Genomic DNA, 23,721 nt, shown 5'->3' on the forward strand with positions numbered 1-23,721 from the left:
AAGTGTCAATGCAAGTGTGTTGATTTTACCTTGATAAGTTGTAAAATGAACATTACTGCATTACACATAAGAAAATAACTATATGTAGAAGCAATGTAAAAATACACAAGGCGAAAGCAAATGTTAACACATGATTCATAGTAAGACAAGTGATTAGCTCGGCGGTAATCTTGGCTGGACTCCTTTCGACAGCTACTTTTGCCTATGACGCCATCAATGCAGGAGAAAAATTCTTGTGGAGATGGTGGCACCCGTACGGACTATCGCCCATAGACCCACCAACATCTAAACAGAGTGGGCAGACTGCCATATAGGCAGGCGGTGAAACTGTCAGAAAAGTGACGGTGGGACTAGACCTGCCAAGATGTAAATCAGGCCCATAGTCTTTAGTTTGCGCTCGCAGACTGAAACCCGCTGTTCCAGTTCCACACTTCTGTCTGCGAATTGAAGGCCACATTTAAGCCCCCTTGCTGCACTGCGTTACAGGGTAAGGGTAGGAATGCACCGTATTTAAAAGAATACAGCACATTCCTGCCTTTGTCCCTGCGCCTGCGCCGTTTTGGTTGCCTAGCCCCAATACAGGGTTCCTGTTTTGCATGCAGGATTGTTTTTGTGCAGGAAGGTGACCTTCCTGCACAAAAAAAATCCTGTGAGGCATATTCCTCTTTCCATGTGTGCTGCAAAATACAGCACACAAACAAAGAGGAAGTAACCAGGAGAAATGAAGATATTTATCCTCGTTGCGCTTCCCCATTGGAAGGCACGTCTTTTTGGCACTTTCCCAGGTCTTGCACTTTTGGTGAACCTGGGAATGCTTCAAAAACCATGGGAGTTGCATGGGAACACTCATACAATGCCCATGGAAGGCCTTCCAAGGGCAGAGTAATGCAGTGCAGAGATTTGTGCTGCATTGTGTTACTCCAGATTTATGAAGCCACTCAGGGTCACATAAGGTGGCCTCTCGTGGCTTCAAAAATCACACTTTGAGCTTGTGTCGAGCTTGCATCATGTTGCGTGATGCAAGAGCGATGCAATTCCCCTTAAAAAAATGGGCGTGGGCTTTTCGTCTCGCAATATTACCCAATTGTTGTTTAATTTCATTCCCCAATTGAATCTGTTGTTGTTTCACAGGCCTAATCTTTCCAAGCACCTCTCTTGACAGGTGCAGCAAGAAGCTAGGGTAATCAATTTCTGGACCCCCACTGGGACTGCTGGGTTTGAGTTTCCATGTTGTTTGTCTTGACATCATATTATCTACCTCTGTGCCTGCTCTCTCCAACAGGCATGGCTGAGAAGATGCCAATTTCTCAAAAAATAGAAGAGTATTGTAGATTACATAAGGCCGACTTGGAAACAACCCTCTGCTGGTGTATGCCACTTCTCACAACTTTTGTTTTAGAGCCCTTTGGCAACATGATTTGGGGATTAATTCTGCATGACGTAACTGACTGAGATTGTGTTTCATATATTAAGCCTGGTCAAGCAAGCTAGTCAGTTGAGGGTTGCAAAACATTTTCAAACACACATGACACTGTCTCAAATACCTTTAACAGCCTGTCCTCACTACTTGTAAGAACCCATTAACTACCCATTTAACATATCCCTGAGTCTACACACAAATGGTGCACCACTCCAGGTAAATGAGTTAGTGATGTCATTCAGTATTCTGAACCTTAGCTTAAGTTAGAAATTAATATGAGTGAAGGTACCCACAATTGACAAAATGCAGATTGCAGGATTAGATTGTAAAAAATAACCAAGGAGTACCCAGGCAAATTAGTAGTCACTTAAAGAAGAGGCATTGTTCAGCACTCTTAAGTCTCCGTAAGGAGACTGAATACAAGTAGCTTGATCAGGGAGCTTTTGGCACACCTGTGCATGTGCTTCTCCTTGATGATGTGCTCCATACAGTTGTCTGAGCGGCACGTATGTCAGAACTTTTTCGACATGCACAAATTTTACAGACCAAATAATAACATCAGAATATCTGAATCATGAACATAAATATGTATTTGCAAGGGTAGATTTATTAGTGTAACCTAAACCTCTCAGTACCCTAAATACATATATTTATATATTCACTGAACAAAATGTTAAAGTGGTCTTATAGCTGGGATAAAAAGTAATGTCTAAAAAACTAAAAGCACTGAAATTCACCAGTTATATTTACTGAGCTCACTATAGCACACCCCGCAATGCGATGCTTATGACATCACACGTTGCAACTCTTGTGACAGGTTAAATGACATCACTGATGACATAAATTGCATAACTGATGACATCTCTGATAACACCATATGCAAATGCAGAATAGAGTTACTGAGTGCACCATTTCTGGGTTCATCGCATAGGGATGGCATAACCCCTTAAGGCAAGAGTGACTGAGCTTGTTTATTTAAATTGTGCTTTGCTTGCAAATCTCTAAAGCTTTGAGTTCACGTAGTATGCCATTTTAAACAAGGTAAAGGTAGAGTGCATCTAATGTAGGTTGGAGATGTATTGTGAAATTAGGTTCAGGTTTTAAACCCTCAGTTGTGTGCACTGGTAGATGAGCCTTTGGCCAGACCCTGCACCTAAAACCCCAGTCGACAGCCAAAGCCCTGCTGTTCATGGCCTTCAGTCATGTGTAGCAAGAGTTGGCCACAGGGCTTGGCCAGGTCCTGCAGTCAACCACGTCAATGGTGGCCAACCGTCTGCAGACCTCCGACCAGGGCCAGCACCCAACCCCCCAGGTCAATCAACTCCCCGCTACCCATGGATTCCAACATGCACAGCAGGGTGTTGACTGAAGGGCCTGCAGCTAACACTGTCAGCTTCAGATCAGTCCTTGCTGTTCACGTGCTTCAGTTGCAATGCCATCGGCGTGAAGCTTGAGTGGCAGCTTCTGCTGGAGTACTACAGTACCTCATGGGAGGGTTATGCTGGGTAATGCGGGAGTACCACAGAACCCGCAGCACAATATTTACTAATAATTTCTGGCCTCTCTTCTGAAGCCCCTCCACAAGTGGATTATTAGTTAGTGTGGGTGGGAGTCCACCACAAAAAATAATGTCTCTATATTGTTAGGTCCCGTAAAGTGTTCCGTACTGAGCCCTTGGTAACTATGCTACACAGCAGACAGGCATGACTTAAGAAAATGTGTAAAGCATTTAGAAGTACCAAAACAGTTAAAACGTTGAAAACACAACACACTAAAAGTCCCATTCCAATTTATAAAGATAGGGAAAAATGTAATGAACAAAATACACTAAAAGGACTAAAACCCAAAAAGGAGAACGGGTGATATGAATTTTTAAAAATGTAAATAAAAATAGCGCCAAAAAGCCTTATATTAAGAGTTTCCTTAGGAAGAGTATTTTTTGTTTTGACAATACTTTTGACACAATTTGACTAATCTGCATGAAACATCTCCCCAAAAAATGTTAATCCGCCTCAGCACTTTCCAGGAAAGTTTTTTGCTGATCTGTCAAGCGGAGGCTAAGAAGTGTAAGAGTTCTAAAACATTGATCTCCTATGTTAATTCCCATAGTAAACATTGCTCTTTGCTACAGAAAAAAGAGGTAAACAGAATGAATCCAAATTTAGCACTACACATTTATTTAGAAAGAGTGCTTTTTCTGGTTTGTTTAGTAAATCCAATAAGCAATTTTTGAACAATTTGCATTTATAGAGGTGCTCGGGTTGAGCTTGAAGGGGTTTAAAAGTTAGGTATATCTCGACCAAAATTAACATAGGAGCCTCTCCTATTCAGTACAATGACTGTTCAAAGCTCCTGCGGTAGTGCTCTCAATAGAACAGTCAACAGGACAGAAAGACAGGATAGGCAGAGATTGTAGGGGAAACCTGGGCATAGCTCATGAAGAGAGTATTGCAATGTTCCCACTTACAATAGTCAAAAGGAGCTAGAACGAGCCAGGCAGCTTCATGTCCATAACTCCAGAACTTTGTATTCAGAGCATAATTTGTGTGAATGGTTGGAGAGTATGGGCAAAATAACTCATTTTTGGGGACCTTGACCTAGTTTTCATCTTCAGACTTTGACACAGAGCAAAAGAGAGGAAGGGATACCAAAGGAGAAGCAGAACAATATTAAAAGGGATGCCAAAAGGATGGAAAAGAACCTAGAAGTGTGAAAAAAGGACAGAAATTGTAGGATGGGGCAAGAAAAGGCACACAGTTATGTTATTATGTTATGTTATTAAAATGTATAATGCGCATGAATACCAAAATGGTGTCTTGGCTCTAGCAGTCCTGAGCGAGCTGGAACATCTATTTGTTAAGTAGCCAGGTTTTGAGAGCTTTCCTGAAGGATGTCAGAGAAGGGAGAGTTCTGATGGGAATGGGGAGACTATTCCAGAGCTTCGTAGCCCCCACAAGGATACTGCTACCGCCCCAGTTGAAATCTGTAAGAGAGCATCAGTTTTGCCCCTTCTGAATAAAGGCATCTATTTGGAGAATACCAGTGCAGTGACCACCTCAAGAACTGAAGGCCGGTACCATGTAGCTCCTTATAAGTAATACATAAGGCCTTGAAATTAATAGGACTCCTAACTGGAATCCAGTGCAGTTTCTGAAGATACTTTCCTACTGATTGAAACTTGGGGATCCCCAGGAGAAGCCTTGCAGCGGTATTCTGAATAATCTGAAGCTTATGTAACTGCTTCTTGGGAATGCCAAGGTAGAGTCCAATTTGGCAAAAACTAGAGATGTAACCACAGTTTTCCTGCAATCAGCTGGAATAAAAGTTAGGATTTTCTTAATCACCTGAAATAAAAAGAAGCGGTTGAGGTAACAGCTTTGACCTGTGCCTCAAAGTTCCATTTCTCATCAATAATCACTCCCAGATTTTTTGCTTTGGGAGCTGGGATAGGTACTACCCCCAATTCATCTGGCCACCAGATCAGCGACGGATTTTCTCCGTTTTTCCTGAGTTCAGCTTGAGGCAGTGGGAGCCAGCATACAATCCCTGAATCTTTTTACTAGCGGTATGCTGTTTTTAAAAATGGACAGGACCATTTGAGTGTTGTCTGCATAGGATGTTAATGCCATACCGAAGGATCTGATTAGCGCAGCTAATTCTGACAGGTGAATATTAAAAAGAGTAGGGCTCATTGAGGGGCCCTGTGGGACCCCACAAGGGAGAACAAAGGAAGGGGATTTGTAGCTGCCCAAGGCAACTGATTGTATCCTGCCAGATAGAAAGAAAGAAACCAATGCTAATGCATTATCCATAACACCAAGAGTATTCAAACGGTTGAGTAACAGATTGTGGTCGACTGTGTCGAATGCTGGTGACAGGTCGGGCAAATGAGGGCCGCAGCACCTCCTACATCTAGAACTGCTCTGATTTCATCCGTAGCTTTTATTACAACTGTTTCAATGCTATGTTCTGCCCTGAAACCAAACTGGGACTCATCTAGACAATTGTGTTCTTGAAGATAGAGTGTAGGCTGGTCATTCATACCTTTTTCTACCAGTTTAGCCGGGAGTGGAAGATGCGAAATGGGCCTGTAATTGTTCAGTTCAGCTGAATCAAGACTAGGTTTTTTCAGTAAGGGTAGAATTGACGCCCTCTTCCAAACAGAAGGAAAAACCCCTTCTGTAAACATAGAATTGAAAATGCTTGTTAGACTGGGGCTGAGAATCTCAGGGACTTGTTTGAATATCCTGGGGGAAAGGGGGCATAGGGAGATCCCGATTTGGCCTGTAGAATAAGAGTTGTTATCTTGTCGTTGGTTACTGGTCTAAATTCCGTGACTGCTGGAGCACTCACACGGTGAAATCAAAACTAGGCAGTGTTGTTATTTGGTAGGCCTGGCATTCAGTAATGCGGTGCTGGCCTCCTAAGAAACATCTTCAGCACCTGCACTATTCTTTATAACCAATCAATCACATCTTGGACATCAAACCAATGACAGGGAAAGGCAGTGATATATTTTAGGTCCAGATCCTCACTCTACACTTCTCTTTCGGTTTCTGTGTTTGCCTCCTGAGTTTCTAAATTGACTGGGCAGGTGGCAGGCAGTGCACTTTAAATGATAACAAAAGTTTAGACAGCAAGGAAAGAAGAGCCCTATTCTCCTTCAAATGAAGTCTGCCTATCAATGTGTCCCCCAATAGCAGTGTCAGTCACAATGTCCAAGTGTCAGTGTCCCCATTTCATTGTCCAAATGTCAATGCCTCTGTAAAGGTGTCAGTGTCTCCGTGTCTATGTTTCACTTTGTCAAACGTATTTGCCAGTGTCTCACAGTATATGAGGATGTGTGCTGGTAGCAGCAATAGGCCTCTCAATGTATATGCTATTGTTCCAGTATCAATATTGATAATGCTGTGTTGTGTTATTGTATCCGTATCAGTGGTTTTGTATCACTACCACAGTGCCGTTATCCATATGTCCTTATCCCTTCCCATCAGTATTCAAGTGCAAGTAAGTATTGGTGCATCAATATGTATCTCCTCTGGTAGTTTCCACTTGCCCGCTTTGGTGCCTGAAAGCCAATAACGCTGTGTCAGTACCTCCGTGCTGGTGCCCTGGTGTCATGTAACTCCTTATTATTAGTATCCAAGTGTGATGGCATCCTGCATCTGTGTCCCGGTGCTGGTGCCCATGACTGCGTATCTCAGTGTTAATATTTGTGGAGTTGTAGATACGGTGCATTCCTGCCCTTTTATTTTGACACACAGCAGCGCAGCAGGAAGGCTTGCTGCACTGCTGTGCCTCAAAATATTGGAAATGAGGCCCTATGAATATTACTATGCCGCGGGCCATTTGCAATGACCCACTCGCTGGCTGGTGGAGCGGAACCTGTCCAAACTGGGGCACTGGTTCGACAGAACTACATCATCCTCGGCTGCTGGGCTCAGAAGGGGAGGTCCCCAGGGGAGCGGGGAATGCTTGTATGCGCGTGGCTAAGGTGTACTGGACTAAATATATGATCAAGAACCATCCCGAGCTGCACAGAACTACTATTGAGGCTGGATGTGAGTTCTTGGGAGGAGGCTGGCCTTACTACATGGGGTGATCTCTTTACGGACAAGATTCTTAACACATTTGAGCGCTTGGTGGATGACTATGGTATACTCTCAGGCTCCTTCCTTTTCTATGCCACAGTCACGGGACAACTGAATAAGGTTTGGCACAAAACCCATGATGATCCAAGGATGTAGTTGTTCTTCCAGACACTACTGTCACATGGGGGTGGTCTTTGAGCTTTCACGTGTCTTTATAGCTCCCTAGGCACTGACAGAGGATTCCCTCCACTCCCTCAGCACCTAGTGGGATTATGCCCTTGACATTACCCTCACAGACAAACAATGGCCACAAGGCGTAGGGGCGCCGAAACTAATTTCCACAAATGCCAGACTCAAATAGATTCAATTTAACTACCTCCATCATACTTACCTTACTCCACAGCGGTTGTCGTGTATGTTCCCGGGGTGGCAGATACCTGCCCACGCTGTCAGGCTACCGTAGCAGATTTTATACACATGGCCTGGTCATGCCCACAACTAGACTCTTTTTGGAATGACATCATGCAGTTTCTTTTGGAGGCTTCAGGCTTCCCTCTCTGGAGGGAAGGACTACATTGTTTACTGGGTGTCACCTCTCTTTCCGCAACAGGTAAGCCTCTCAATAAATGAATTGATTTAGCATTAGTACTGGCTAAGTGTAGGATATCCATGAACTACAAATCTGCTACCCCACCACCTCTTCCCTCCCCATTGGGCTGCTGGCTATCAGATTTGCTCTCTGGCCTTTTAGCTGGACAGCAGGTATTGCGCAATTGTAGGGCCAGGTGTTCGGTGCCGTCTGTATCTCCCCGTTGGCAGAAGTACTTGGAGAAGGTGGAGGCTAAAACTGATGAAAAGCCACCTTGCACCCATAATATGCTTTACCCAGCTCAAAAGACCCTAGAATTGTACTTTTTCCTTTACCTTAGGTATGTAGGTACACTCTATTGACTGCAGCCTAGTTGGAAATATCAACCCACTCATATGGTCTTTTCTACATTAGCCTAACACCACCAAGTGCAAAAATATCCTCTTTATCCCCCTTCCCCTCCCCCTCTCCCCTCCCTTCATTTGGGTGCCGTCGATAGCATGCCTTTGTTACGTTTTCTTAAAGTCTGTATTTGCAATGCTCAGAATCAGAACAATACCATTCCTGTACAATTATTGAAATCACTTGCACGCTGCTCTGTGTCAGTTACCTATGACTGACTGCCTCAAGACATGGGGAGATCTCTGTGTAACACCCTATTGACTCTGCCTAAAATTAAGCTGTTTGAAAAGGCTGCTGGTATTGTTACTTAAACTAAAAGAAATTTGTTCAAATGATGGGGCTAATTCAAACCTTACCGCAGTGTGAAATGAACCTTGTATCTTTGTTATGCGATATGTTCATAATGTCCAACACCTTTAAATTATTGGTTGTGGGAAAATTCCTGAAAGATATGAAAGACTTGGATGAATGTGTTTGGAACATTCTAGATTCTCTTCCTAAAGAACGTTTTCATTTGTGTCATGAGATTTTGTTGAGTGCCATATATCTTCTAAGCTTCTGGAAGGCCTTGAGAGCACTATCTACTGCCATGGTTATGAGGGACAATCTTAAGCATGCTCACCAAGATCTCTACCAGTATCCACGGTAGGAAAACATGCATTTGATTCAATAATGTACTGAGCCGTCAGATTCAGCCATGAAATTAAATTAGCAGCCAAAGGAGCCAGACTTTAAAACACTCAGGGGTACATTTACAAACAGTTTGCACTGGGCTACCATAAAAAAGTGACGCTAACAAGCCCAATTTTTTTTCTCCTAATTCACTTTCCAGTGTAAATCTTGTTTTGCACTGGAAAATACCCTTAGGTGGGTACACTAGGGCCATCAACCGCCTGAGCACAAACACAGCTCTGCCGTCCTGTTGTGCTGTGGGCATGCAGGTGAAAATGACCCATTACTGTGGGGATGTGGCCAGGGGACTCATACAGGCCCCCCAATGCTGTGGAGCAATTACAGACTGCTGCAGTTGGGAGCAACTGTGTACTGGGTGGAGGGGAGAGTGAGGAGGCCTCCAGCCTAAGAAGTCTCTTGGCACGAGTGACCAAATGCAGGAGATGCAGTACCGGGAGCACCTCTGTATCAGAAGGCTCAACAAGGGATGTGGCAGAGCCCACAGAATGGCCCACAGGAGTGTGTGGCCGCAGAAAGTAGTGTGGTGTTGAGAGACAAACTAGAGTCTGGTGAGGTAACCAGTATCATGTTATTTGTAAGGGGTGACATTCAAATACCATGGCAATGTCAAGTTGTTTAATTTTGACTCTCACAATGCAAGTTTGCACCTGGTATGTGTGCATTAACACTACCACATTTAAAAACAAAACAATATCCGAAACAATTAAAGCATGTATTGTCTTGTCTCATCATTACCCACCCTAAAAATAATGTTGTGTGATTTCTGCATGTCTCTGTTTCCCCTCTACTGTGCTTGGTCCCCGTGCTGCTGCTGTTGGCTGTCCTGGCTGATTGTCTTCATCAGGATCGCTGTGAGAGAGTTCCAGGGGTATTTCTCTAGGAGTTGCAATGTTGTGCAACATGGCACAAGTGGCCACAATTTTGCAGCAGGTATCTGGCCTGTATTGCAATGCCCCACCAGTTTTGTGGAGGCACCGGAACCTACTTTTAAGTAAGCCAATGGTCTGCTTAATCACATTGCGGGTGGAAATATGCACTGCATTATATCGCTGCTCACTTGGGGTATTTGGATTCAGGTATGGGTTCAGTATGAACTAGCACACAGCGTATACGCTGTCACCTACAGGGTAGAAAGCAAAACATAGGACCTGCACATGAGTGGGGATGGCATGTGTCCTGCGAGTCTGACGCTGCAGTTGGGGATCTAATTCAGCTATAAGATCATAGATCATGTCTGCATTCAACCTACATTTGTTATATATCTCTTTCTCTGTCTGCCCCAAAAATGTAAGACGCTCTCTAAAAATACGCTCCTGTATTGTCTTTCTTCTCTGTGCTGTTGCTCGGAGCCTCATTCTCCTCTCCAGAACATAGAACGCTGCCATTATTGAACATTCTGAGGCCTTCTGGGCCTGTTTAAATACTTTGCCAATGGTTCCCACCTGATTGGATGGTTTTCACCTGGTTACCACCTGATTTTATTCGGTGCTATTTTCCAAGTGCTAATTGCAATTCCCGGGTCATCGCAATTTGCAAATTTTTCATGCATAGGTTTGTGATCACCAAATAGCTAATCGCTAATACAGATTCACTATTTGTCATTCGGTAAATAGGTAAATGCTATATTTTGTGAATACAAGGGGAAGTCTGCAAATTTGGTTAATGCATTGCTTATGGCTATTTTGCGATTGCTAACATCCGATTTTTGCGATTGGCACTGTGTGAAATAGCAAAATAGCTTGATGCATGCCCCGCTATGTTCCCATATTTCCTATATGTATACTTGGAAATTGTCAGTTCAATTTCTCATTTTGTCAATGTATTTTTCTTTGTAATGCTATGTATTTGTGATGAGTGCATAGATGGATGAGGTGAGAGCATGAATTTATGACTGCATGAAAGGGCACTAGCCGAATGAGAGAAAGAATGATTTATCATTCAGTCTTCTTACCCTTCTACGTAAACACAATCACTCTCATTGCACTTATATAATGGCCAGACCGATTGGCTTTGTCACTGCTTGTGTTTACATGACAGGAGGAGCATCATCTTTACCTCAAGCCTACACGAAGCTGCGATGAAGATCAGGCAGCATTTCTGCTCTATGAATGCAATAAACAGGAAACATTTGATTTAAAAGAAAAAACATTAACATTTCCATTTTACAATGCCAATGGAAAACTGAGGAGTTGCATAAATGTTTGACTGAACAGCTATGACTCATGCATCATGCACCAGGGACTAGCCCACCACTGGCCATGTTTGTCTCCTGTCAATGTATTTTTTTCAGACCTCAGGTTTGGTTTGGATGAAGTGCACAGATGAGAAATAGCAAACAAACTGTTGTGAACATTTTTCCTCACCATCATTCACTAAATGTGTATTATAACTGTTACAAAACACGTTCACCATAGGCGTGCAAAATAAGATGCAAACTAGTGGAAACAAGAAATGTGACCCAGTTTGTTCCAGTATATATAATGAATATACCAGACTGTGGTTTACTAAGATAGATTTACCACACTTGTCCTTGGTGTGTTTTGCTCCCTAGAACCCCTCTTATGAATATTCAAGGAGCTAGACTGCTAAAACTCCACAGGTTGGAGAGCAGATGTGAAACATGTTTTAAATGTTGCTGTCTTTGGGAGCGGAGCTTAACACGCTGCGAGGTGGCCTCGTCTTAGAAGAGCTCCTCGCAGATGCCCAAATAAACATTATTATCCTGCCAATATAGACACCAAAATAACTGTGACGGGTATGGAATGGAGCTGCTGACTCTCCGCCGTGTGTGGAAAACAGACTGGAGCCGATCGAGGTCTTGGAAAAGCCGTAGGTGAGAGCGCGACCCCAGCGGCCCAGCAGTTGAAAGTGAAACTGAAGCAGCGGCCTCTGATGAGCAACGCGGCGGCGACGTACGGCACGCAAGGCAGACCCTGAGAAGGCAGGGAGCCCGGTACGATCGGACCACTACTGGGAGCAGCGGCACTGAAGTACCAGGATTGCAAGCGAAGCGGCGGAAGAGAGGAGAGCGCTGCACCCACCGGTGGAGGGCTACATTAGAGGAGACAGGCGGAAACCTGAGAGGCCATAGACCACGATGGGCACCGGCCGGAGTGAGAGGGCGTGGCACATGGAATAACGGTGAAGGTATTGTACACCCCCGGAGAGACAGGCACAATTTCGACCTCCGCACAGGACGAGAGGGCCTGGTGCGACTGGATTGAAAGAGGGGAGTCAGATGTGAATGTTGGAGAGGGCGTCCCTCCACGCAGCAACACGCTGCACTCCCTGCACAGCAATAGATCGGCGGCTTGCCCCACATTACAGGGCATTGGGAGAGTTTTATGTGACACTAATAACTGGAGAGTGCGAGACCATTATTATAGCACAGCGTGCTGACCGGAGGCCTGGGTACCATAATCTTTGGGGGCGCAGAGAGCCATAATAGGATGTCATATGTACTCACCTAACGCTTCATGCAGACCAAAAAACTGAGGCAAAGGGTAACACAATGTGCAGTGGACAAGGGAGCTGCTGGTCACACTGAGGCAAGGATCAAGCTAGTGGCCATAAGTGGGGCGTGCTGTGGTGGATGATCGCTAAGACTCCCATTGCCAATGTGTAAACCGGTAGGGTCAGACACTAGCTCCTGCCACAACTAAGCAGGCCAGTGCTGCGGCACAACTAACCAAATAAAGCAAGTGAGCTTCCCCTTTTGTGACTACCAAGCGGGGCGAGAGTGCCGGGTTCAGGTCATATAACACGCTACTTTGTGATCTGCTCTAACAGCCTATTCACAGAGCCAAAAATGGGTAAGCCGGACAGGAATCAACCGAAAATTACCTTTGAGCATACCAAGAAGCTGCCGGACCAGAGTACTGAGGGTCTGCCGGCGTCGCAGGTACCGGCGGGTGCAACTGGTGGAGTCACAAATGACGATGTGCAGGCAATGTTCACCACGATACAGGCAGCATTAACTAATATAGATGGGAAAATTGATTCTCTCATGTACAGGGTCGACAGAATGTCGGAACGAATGGACAAACACACAGAGAGACTGGACATGGCTGAACGCCGCATATCCGAAGTAGAGGATGCGCACGTCCAGATGGACACGAAACAGACGAAGATGGATAAGAGGTTGGTTGACCTGGCGGCTAAGGCTGAGGATTTGGAGGCGTGGTCCCACAGAAACAATGTACGCCTGATGGGTATTGCCGAGACCACGAACATTAGGCGTAACATTCCATTTCTGCTAATACGAGCGCTACAGGATGACCAATGTCGATACGTCATAGTGCAGGGAAATTTAGGTGGCACGGTCCTCACAATAGTAACATCATATGGTCCTAATACAGATGACCTCAACTTTTATGTGGACATATGGACTAAGCTAAGGGAATTCCATTCAGCGCCTATATTATGGGGAGGGGATTTTAATAACTGTCTGGACCCGGCCCTTGACAGATCAACAGGTAACGAGCGATATGGCAAGCAAGCAGCCAAGGCTCTAAAAGATGGCATGGAGACATGGGGGATGACAGATATTTGGAGAATGAGAAACGCGGGCAGGAGAGAGGGCACGTGTACATCAACGACACCCAATACCTGGTCACAGATAGACTATTGGTCACTTACAGCAGAAGCATGCACTTGGACGAAGACAATCAAACACCTGCCCAAAACCTTATCGGATCATTCCCCGGTATACATTACACTACTGATCCCCACACATATACCCAGACAATTCACATGGAGGTTACAGGGGAGCACTTTGTTAGATCAAGTGTTCCGTACAGAGCTGCAACAGGCAATAAGTGACTATTTTGACCTAAATGTGGGGTCAGTGGCCAGTGCGGGACATTATGGGAGGCATTCAAAGTTATGATACGTGGTCATTGTATTAGCAAACATGCGGGGATTCTGAGAGACATCCAGCAGCAATTGAATATCATAGAAATGAGATATCAGTAGGCTCGAAGAGGAGCATACACAAACAGGTAACCATACTCTATTGGGTACAATAAGGGAACGGATGGATGATTATTTAAAATATGCTAAAGATGAGATAAAATATAAATTGAGGGGTTACACTGCGCGAAACTATGGTGAGGGAGGTAGGCCAGGACGTGCTCTGTCCAGCAAGATCAGACCCTCCTTCACAGCGTCATATATAACACAAATCAGAGACGAAGATGACAACGCACTGCATGACACACAGTCCATCTTAAACCGCTTCAAGGGGGTGGTACTCGCAATTGTATGGCACACAATCGTGCACCACCGCGGAAGAAATTAATCTTTATCTGCAGGACGTAGCTCTGGCTTGGCTGTCGGACACCCACAGGGAATTCTTAGGCCACCACATCACTAAGGATGAATTTATAGATGCCATCAACTCTCTACCAAATAACAAAGCCCCAGGTTTGGACGGGCTCCCGGGAGAGTTCTACAAAACATACAAAGACCTATTAATGCCACATTTAGCTCCAATGTATGAGGAAGCATATGATGAGGGTAGACTGCCTGCCTCACTTAGGGAAGCACTCATAGTGGCTCTCCCTAAACCTGACAAGGACCCAGCTAGCTGCGACTCTTATGGCCTCTTGTCCTTAATAAATATAAATGTAAAAATCCTAGCTAAGGTCATAGCTACTAGAATACAACTATTACAAGAAAAATTGGTACTGCCTGATCAGGCAGGATTTGTCCCAACCAGATCTACTACCCAAAACATAAGAACCATTTTTGCCCTTTACCACCACCTGTATCCGGAGCTGCCGGCGACGGTAGCATTATTGGACGCTGCAAAAGCGTTCGATTCGGTGGAATGGACGTACATGTTTGTGGTACTGCGCGGGATGGATTTCCCAGAGAGGTTCGTAAGATGGATAGAAATTCTGTATCAGGACCCGTCTGCTAGGATTAGACTAAATGGACAGACATCTGACCCCATAAATATAGGAAGAGGGACAAGACAGGGCTGCCCGCTATCACCGATATTGTTTACATTGATTTTGGAGCCTCTAGCCTGTAGAATTCGCCAACACCATTCGGAAGCTGCCCTACAGATGGGTCTATGCCCTCTCAACATCTCCCTATATGCTGCCGACATGGTGCTATTCATTCGTCACCCAAACACTCACCTCAATGACCTTATCAGAGAGTATGTCCGTTTTGAACAATATGCAGGTTTACGTATAAACTGGGACAAATCAGTGCTAATTCCCTTAATGCCGCCACGACTCAGCCTACACTGAATTATCCCCTAAAGTGGCAAACTGATCCAGTCAAATATCTTGGCGTGTGGATAAATAGGGACCCAGATCTAGTCATAAGGGAGAACTACGGTAGGTCGCAGACGAAACTTGACGAACAGATAACCAGGTGGATACAGCTACCCCTATCGTTAGCAGACAGGATTGCTCTGCAAAAAATTATGGTCCTACCCAAATTTTTATATTTATTTACCAACATTCCTATTTGGTTGATGCAGGCGTTTTTCTCCTAACTGAGATCTGCGTTGCGGAGACTTACATGGGCGGGCAAGCAAGCTAGAGTAGGGTGGAGAATATTAACGAAACCATACCATCAGAGTGGGTTCGGAGCACCGGACATGCAACTTTATTTCTATTGCGCACAGGCACAACACGCGCACTATTGGACAAAACACCACGTGTACATCCCACATATAGCTGTGGAGGCGGACAGTGTACACCCGACTCCACTGATGGCTTTTGTATCTCATCCCACATCCTACACACATACAGACACAATCCAACTAGTGCGCTGTACCTCGAGGGCATGGCATAAACTAGCGAACAGGGTGGACAAACTACTTATTTATGCCCCAGCACTTCCCATCGCCAACCACCCAAAGCTATCGGTGACGCAGGAAAAGAAAATGACACAGCTACCGTCGGACATGAAGATCTCCGCCATGAAGGACGTTTTCCTGCATGGCAGAGTTATACAGCGGGGCGATCCATCATTGAGCATACATTACACACCAATGAAGATGTTCGCCCCTCTGCGCTTGCAGATGGCAATCAGGGATATGTATACAACCTACCCGAAGGAACCACCAACATTACTCGCACTACAAGCTATGCTGAAAGCACCAACGCACCAGAAATTAATTACCCGTCTATACACTGCACCACAATCAGAGCAAAGAGAGCTTAGTAATACATCATTTATCAGGTGGGAAACACTGCTAGGAGAAGCCATTGAAGTACAGGACTGGGAATATAGCTACACGCGATTAAGGTTATTGACATCAAATTGTAATTTGCGTATCATACACTTTAAATTTCTGCATCAATTTTATTACTCCCGACGCAATTACATAGATGCGGTCTCAGAACACATGACAAATGTCAAAGATGCGACGCTCTGCATGCAGATTTCCTACACCTAGCGTGGGCATGCCCTCAGTTACACAAATATTGGCAAGATATAATGGATGCAATAACGAGAATGCTGACTAAACTAGTGCCGAACACTCCTCTGGTGTGCTTGCTGGGGATATATAAATTGAAGCCTGTGAAGAAGCGGAAATTCCTAGCGGTATCCCTGCTGCTGGCAAAAAGACGGGTGGCAATTAGATGGGGCAGTAAGCTCCCCCCTAGGTTCAAGGATTGGCTGGTAGAAATGTCATATTGTAGGGAAACTGTGGAGGTCTATGCAGAAGAATTTCCACGAGCATCAAGGCCCAGGGATTTCTGGGAACCGCTAAGGCAATATCTCCTGCATATGCAGAGTGATGAGTAAGATATGTTCGGAGATGTGAACAAAACTGTACGAGACAGGCGGCGATGTTTGGTTATATTGAGTGGGGGTGAGTATGAACATGTGATTGTTATCTAAATGCACAGCGTCAGGGTGAATAATGGCATGTCATTTTTATACTGTAAGGAAGACCTCCCTGTACAGCAGGGAATGTTAATGTGCTCGTGACTGATCTCATGTACCCGCTGATAACTGTCTGATGAAGCTTGTACATATGTATATCTAACTTCTGTACAACACGAACTGAATGATTGCAATGTAGGGGTGGATCACTTGTCGGACCAGACAAAAGAAACAAATTTATAAAAAAAAAAAACTGTTGCTGTCTTTCATTATGTTCTGTCCATTTCCAAAATGTGACAGTTTATGCAATTGTGAAGGAAGGATAACGATTGGAATATACTTATATGTTGACTGTTAAACCTGCAGCCATGAGTATTTATTAAATGTGTGCAAATTCTTCACAATAGGTACTGAAAAGCCACCCGGATTTAAGCCCTCAAATGTCCTTTACTCATAATTTGCTACAAAACCTCTCTTTTAAGCATCCGATGTTCTATTCCCTATTGTGATCGCAGCACTGCGATTCATTAAAATACATGGGGGCAGATTTATGTTGCCTGGCGCATCCCTGCAAATCAGCAAGGATGCGCCAGGAATGATGCGTCACGCAAGTTTACCCTTGCGCCACACATGATGCGCCGCATTTACAATGCGGCGCCTCATGGCGCAGGAATAAACAGATGCGTGACGCATCCGATGGCGTAAGGTTGGCGCAGTGCTTCAGTTGCGTCGCAAGCGCGACGCAACTCCAGCACTGCTCCAACCTACCCTATCCCTAACATGGTGCGTCAAGCCTTACGCCTGCTTCAAGCAGGCGCAGGGTTTTGGCGCATCAGCGTTGGGAAAGTGACTCAGTCAAATCTTATAGATTTGACTGAGTCACTTTTCAGGGGCGTTCCTGCGACGGAACGCCCCCCCCCTCTGTCGACACGCCCACGTGAAACCTGACGCAGGTTTTACGTGGCGCAGGGCTTTACATCGTGACGCATCTCCATAGATGCGTCACGATGTAAATATGGCGCAACGTGGCGCAGGGTTTACACCGCCGCTGCGTCACAATAGTGACGCAACGGCGGCGTAAAAGTGGCGCATCTCTGATATAGATCTGCCCCATGGTGCCTCATTTATGAGTTTTTGCCATAGGGCAGCACTCCAGGCCTTCCTGCTGCGCTGCCCTATGACAAAAGAAAAGGGCAGAAATGCGCCATATCTATCAGATACTGCACTTTCCTGTCCTTTTCCGCTGTGTTGGTGCACAATGGGCTGCCGTGCGCCAGTGCAAGGGTGCCTGCATTGCAAGATAATTATTTTACCGCAGGAAATGAAACCTTCCTGCACAAAAACAATCACACAAAGAAAAAGGAAAAACGAGGAGAAATAAAGGTATTTCTCCTCATTGTGCATCCCTTAAGCCTCCCCTGGGGAGGTGTAGGTTTTTGGCAATGCCTCAGAGTTATGATTTCTCCTAACTCTAAGGCAGTGTCAAAAAGCCATGGATGTTGCTGGGAACGCCCCCAGCAACACCCATTGCATGCTCCTTTAACACAGGAAACTACATTAAAAGGAACTATATTTACAAGGCAGCAGTAAGCCAAAAAAAGTGGCTTAGTGCTGCCTGGTAAATATGGAGCAGGCTCCTGCACCATCAAAGCCTCACAAACATAAGCTCTCTGCTTTGCAACTGCAAATGGTAAGTTGCAACGCCCAAAGGGTGCACTGCCAGTCAGAAATGCCCTTTGTAACTGATTGTTATTCAGTAAGAGGAACACTAGTCCCCCTTCTCCTACCAAACTGACTCCCTCATGGGAATGGTATCGCATGTTGCAAAGTGGAAGCATCTGCTATCTAAATGTGATGTGAAATTTCAGCATTGGGGAGGACATAAAGAAATACAGGGGGCCTCAGCATGTTCCCGACATTGTCAATTACTGAATGAGACTTGTTTTCATGAAAAGAACCCTTCTCCGCCAGGAGAAAAAAAATAATCAGCATTCCATGAATATTTACGCAGTGATGGAGATTAGATGTCCCTCGCAGGCTTCCATCCCTGTTTTTCAGCTTTTCCCAGGGAGCAGCAAGAGGACTCCTGCCTCATACATTTTCATGAGGCAGGAGTTTTGGGGACTCCCTGCAAATGAGCATCATTTAGTGATGTTTCGTACCAGTACATTAGTGCATGACGTTGGGTCTCACAAACCAGTCGCGATGCTCGAAATAGAGAGGTGTGCGGCTCAGTCATAGTACATGGGGCCCGATCTTGCAACCCCCTTGCATTCCCTTGCTTCTTACTAAACGCATTCTTGCCCCATCAGCTTTACTGTGTTCCAAATACCTTAACATTGAAGTATATTTTCCCACCTTTTTTTTGTTATTCTTTCCCTGTTATAGCAACTGTAGAATTGCAAACTATAGGTCACCTGTCCAATAAATTAAATTATATCCAATAATTAATAAAAACCTATGAGTAGGCACGTTGTCAATGTTTTTAACAATATCTGTTAGCTCGGTTTGATTGCAGTGCTCAATCTTCCATTCTCTCACCTTTTATTCCCGGAAACCTATCCCTAATAAAAACGGAGAGTTTTTCTCACCTGTCCGTGGAGCCTAAAATATTTCATTTCTCCATTGAATGTCCGAGATATCTCTCCCACAGGCTTCCTGGAGTAGATAACAGGTATTGTCTGGCTCTTTTTAAATTGCAGTCAATATTTCCCTCCAGTCCACACTTTCTCTCTAGGATGTTATAAAAATACATCTATATGTGCTGGCCGAGTACACTGCAACATGAAATAATAGTAATACATAAGCCCCACAGACTGAGAAGTGAATCATAGGGTTTGTTTCCACAACAGCTAGCAAAGCCCATTATTGCATCACTGGGGTCTGCGATCATTGAGGAAATCTCCGTTTGCACTGAGATTGAGGTTCACTCATCTAATGGGTAACAAGGACATACATTGTTATCTCCTTGTGCAGACCATACACATTCGGCATCAAAAAGCAATTTTTTAAACACACTTCCAAAAATTATGCATTTATGTTTATGCAGGGCTGGGAAGTTATTTTCTTTCGTCTTAAACTAATTGAAATATACATAGGGACTGATTAAAAAAATGCACTTTTGAGTAAGTTTACACTTCTGTGTAAGTTTACTACATTTTGGTATTCACAATCTGCACTTTTGTAGTAGCGCACACTTTTGTAGTAAGTCTGGCACTATACATGGCCAACCACTGACACTGCACTACCCTCTCTTTAGCCTTGGTTGTTGGACTGTAAGTAGTGTAAAGTAATTCGTTGAAACATTGCTGGACTTGCTGACAAGTTTGTTGACCCCAAGTGGCTATGTTTTATCAAAGGCTTTGATTTGATTTGCCTTTAGGAACCTGGGCCACCCAGAACTGCCTCTTCTTGGATGGCTATAAGACCTTTATTCCTGCAACCCCCTCACGGGTGATTAGACCAAAGGGGGCGTTAGTTATTTTTGTAGTCCTAGCCATTAGATATAGCCTGCTTATCTACCCAACAGGAGCATCCACCTTGCAAGCTGTTGTATTTACGTTGGAGTCTAATAAGTTGCTTTTGTTGAATTTTTATAATGCTATTTCCTCTCCTCTAGGAATTAGTAATATTGATGTCTTGGGCTCATACCCAAAAAAACGGAAAGGTTGGAACTTGTCACAAAGGTAATGGTGGTGGGTGACTTTATTGTTCATCTATGAGGGGACCCGAGGGCAGAAGGCATAAAAACTTTAGGTTTTTCCCTTTTGACTGCTGTGAAAACTTTATTGCATGATTTGATAAAACCTTTGCAAAATACAAAAAGTAAAAATATAGCACTTATTAAATTCGTTATAAAGAACCGCGGTTCCTGTAGTTAAAAGCACCCAACATACCAATTGTAAAACTATCTTGTAAATGCAGTGCCCATAAATCCTATAATGGTGTTCCCTTAAGGGGCAATTTTAATCCTGGTTGAAGTGGCTTTTAAGTCCCAGATTTAACCAGCCTATGCGCCATTCCCCTTCCGATAGTCGTTCTGATTTGGTATTTTTGACAGTTATTCATGTGCCTGGCTGCACCGCAAAAGGAGTTTTTCAATGGCTATTGCGATGAGCCAGGGGTCTGAATCTCCAGCCGAGGTAACGGTAAGTGGTTCTCCTCCTCTAGTTTTTTTGCTGCGCGGTCCATAAACCTCACCAGTGCGCAATTTAGGTTGGTATTCCGGGGATCAAAACAGGCTCATACTGCAGCTCTGCACGATCTAACCTCCTTGTCGTTCCAGCCCCTTCATAGAAGAGCCCTTCTTTCCTTCAAGAGGTTAAGACACAGGCACAGTACATGCATTAAGTCTTCCCTATGATGGCCGCAAAGCCGACATGATTCCAGGGCACGGTCTCTTTTCCATTTGAGAAGATGGCAAGTCAATTGGATCACCCCCATTCTTAATTTTAAAAAGCGGAGCTTGGTACGTGCGCCGAAGGAGAAAGTTAAGTAGCTCTGAGATTTCAGCTGATCATATGTCTTGAGGGTCATCTAGCTGCGAGGCTCGCCCTGTCTTCTGCTGAGGAGAGCTTTTTCGTAACTTATTTTTGCTAGCCTCTTGAACTCGTTTTGGCTTACATGTAGGTCCCAGACTTTGCTCAGGCTGAGGGTGTTAAGCCCGCTGGACAAATAGCGGTACCCCGCTAGCCATCGTTTTGTGTTCAGGTTGGTCCATAAATATTGCGCTAGACTGCCCTTCTTTAACGACCTCAGCTTGTAGCAGCTCATTAGAAAAGTCATCATTCTGCCCATTGATTGTTTGCAGATGCCCAGTTCCAGCCTGTTTTGTGCCGGTGAAGTTTGTGACGGTAGCTGGAAGACAGTTCTAAAAATGTTTGCAACAATTTTATCTAGTTGACCACAATCCAGTCCTTTTAGCACCTCACTTCCGTATATTAGAGTTGGAATGACTTTTGCCTGGGCCACCTGAAGTGTTGGAGTGAAGGTTGGGCCAAGTAATTTCTTGTGGATGGAGCTAAATGCGAATGCCAGCACTGTTCCTTTCTTTGTTTGCTCGCCCAACTGGCTTTTGTATCTTCCGTTGTTATTGAACAAGACTCTAACTGACTGGAATGCATATGGAACACACCCAAGAAGGTACTAGTCTTAATGTCATATTGAACAAGTTTGATCTGGTCTCATCTACGGGACAGCTGTCCCCCATGTGTAAGGACATTAAACCCACCTTTACAGGGCGGGGTGTGAGTCATTTATTGATCTTATTTTTGTTTCTGCATTTATTTTTACTTATAAATCTGATGTTGCGATACCTTCGAGCCGTTTTAGTCATCATAATCCAGTTTGTGTATACTTCTATAAGTTTATGTTGGCCCAAACCCCCGGGGTAGGTATAATAGGCTTCTTCAAAGGCACTGATTGGGGTGGGAGATTTAAGTGGCGCCAGATAATCTCAGATTGCTTTTATAACTGCCTATATATTCAACAAAAGAAGGACTTTGATATTTGTAACTCCCAACAAATGTCAGGTTCCGATGTCAGTGTAGGCACTGATCCGGCGAGAACGCCCAGCAGGGATGATGGAAGCTGTTCTTTTCCCCAATTCCCCTAACATTAAACACAGGGAGCGAGGTAAGTAACTACTACCCTATGAACAGTGTATTGGGGAAAAGGGAATGGGATAAAATAACAAAATGCACTGGATGGAGCAGATGTCACTTAGGGGGATATTCACAAGGATCTATCGCCAAAGTAGCGATAAATTTATCACCCCAATCACAAGCTGGTGTAAACAGCCCACAGCACCAGTTTACCCAAGATAGCAGCCACAAAAAACATCACCACAGATGACCCCCGCAACTATTGCTAATGAGATGTAAAATAGTTGTTACCGTGCCAAAAGCCGCAACAACCCCACTCCACAACATTCACAACGACCAGCCAGAACTGCGATAAGAAAACAAAACAGGCTATAAGGCACGTTAGCAGCAGGAAATAACAGCTGCTCTGACCTGGTGCAAAGTCGGACCACAGCCTGCACCACAAGAGGGAGCACAGCCCACAGCCACATCGGAAGGGCAACAGATGCACCCGGGCAACTGAACATGCAGCCTGGAGGGCCGAAAGGGCAACAACACCCGCTGCCACCACCCCCAGGATCCCCCCACTCCGGCACCCCCCGACCAAAGACATGCCACATCAGCTACACCTAAACATGTACAAAATAATCCGCTTGATGTCGCACAATCACAACTGGCGACATGCATGTGTCGTCACAAAAATGAGCATCACACATTCACTTTGAAGCAACAAATAAAACTTTATTGACATGAACACTGAAATGAGACACATGGCGGCTCCCCTCGGGACAATCTGAAAGGTCACAGCCTGCAAGACAAAAATCATGATGAGAAGGTGTGTCCTGCGCACATCAAAGCACAGAGAGAGAGCGAAGGAGAGAGAGAGGAAGAGAGGGAGAGAGAGATACAAAGAGAGGGAGAGAGAGAGAGAGAGAGAAATATAAGAAGAGAGGGGGAGAGAGAGATAAGAAGAGAGGGGAGAGAGAGAGATAAGAAGAGAGGGAGAGAGAAAGATAAGAAGAGAGGGAGAGAGAGAGAAAAATAGGAAGAGAGGGGAGAGAGAAGAAGAGAGGGGGAGAGAGAGAGATAAGAGAGGGGGATAGAGAGAGATAAGAAGAGAGGAGGAGAGAGAGATAAGAAGAGGGGGGAGAGAGAGAGAGAGAGAGAGAAGAAGAGAGGTAGAGAGCGAGAGAGAGTGCTGCCCCTGAGCACCCAGGCCACACTGCTCACCACCTGCCAACGCTGTGTCTCCAATCGCTTGCCGGTATGTATTGCAGTACACCAGGTCACACATTTGAGACAGACCCGTCATCTGAAACAGAGTCCAGATACATGATTGGCACAGTACACACAATTGCACAAGACAATATCGCCTGCCCGCCCATGCACATCCAGGCAGAGGCAACACAGCCCCTCCTGCCGCCAATCGGAGCATGCCTGTCCATGCACACCCAGGCCTCACTGCTCACCTTCTGCCACTGGCGCATAGACAGGAGGTTCCACCACGTACCGCTGCAAGCCACAAGCCCGGGGCCCGCGGACATGGCACCCTCCACACCATGTAGCCCCGCTCCGCAGGCCACCAGGTCT

This window comes from Triturus cristatus, chromosome 2_1 (genome assembly GCF_964204655.1).
Source record: "Triturus cristatus chromosome 2_1, aTriCri1.1, whole genome shotgun sequence".
In the NCBI taxonomy this organism is placed as follows: Eukaryota; Metazoa; Chordata; class Amphibia; order Caudata; family Salamandridae; genus Triturus; species Triturus cristatus.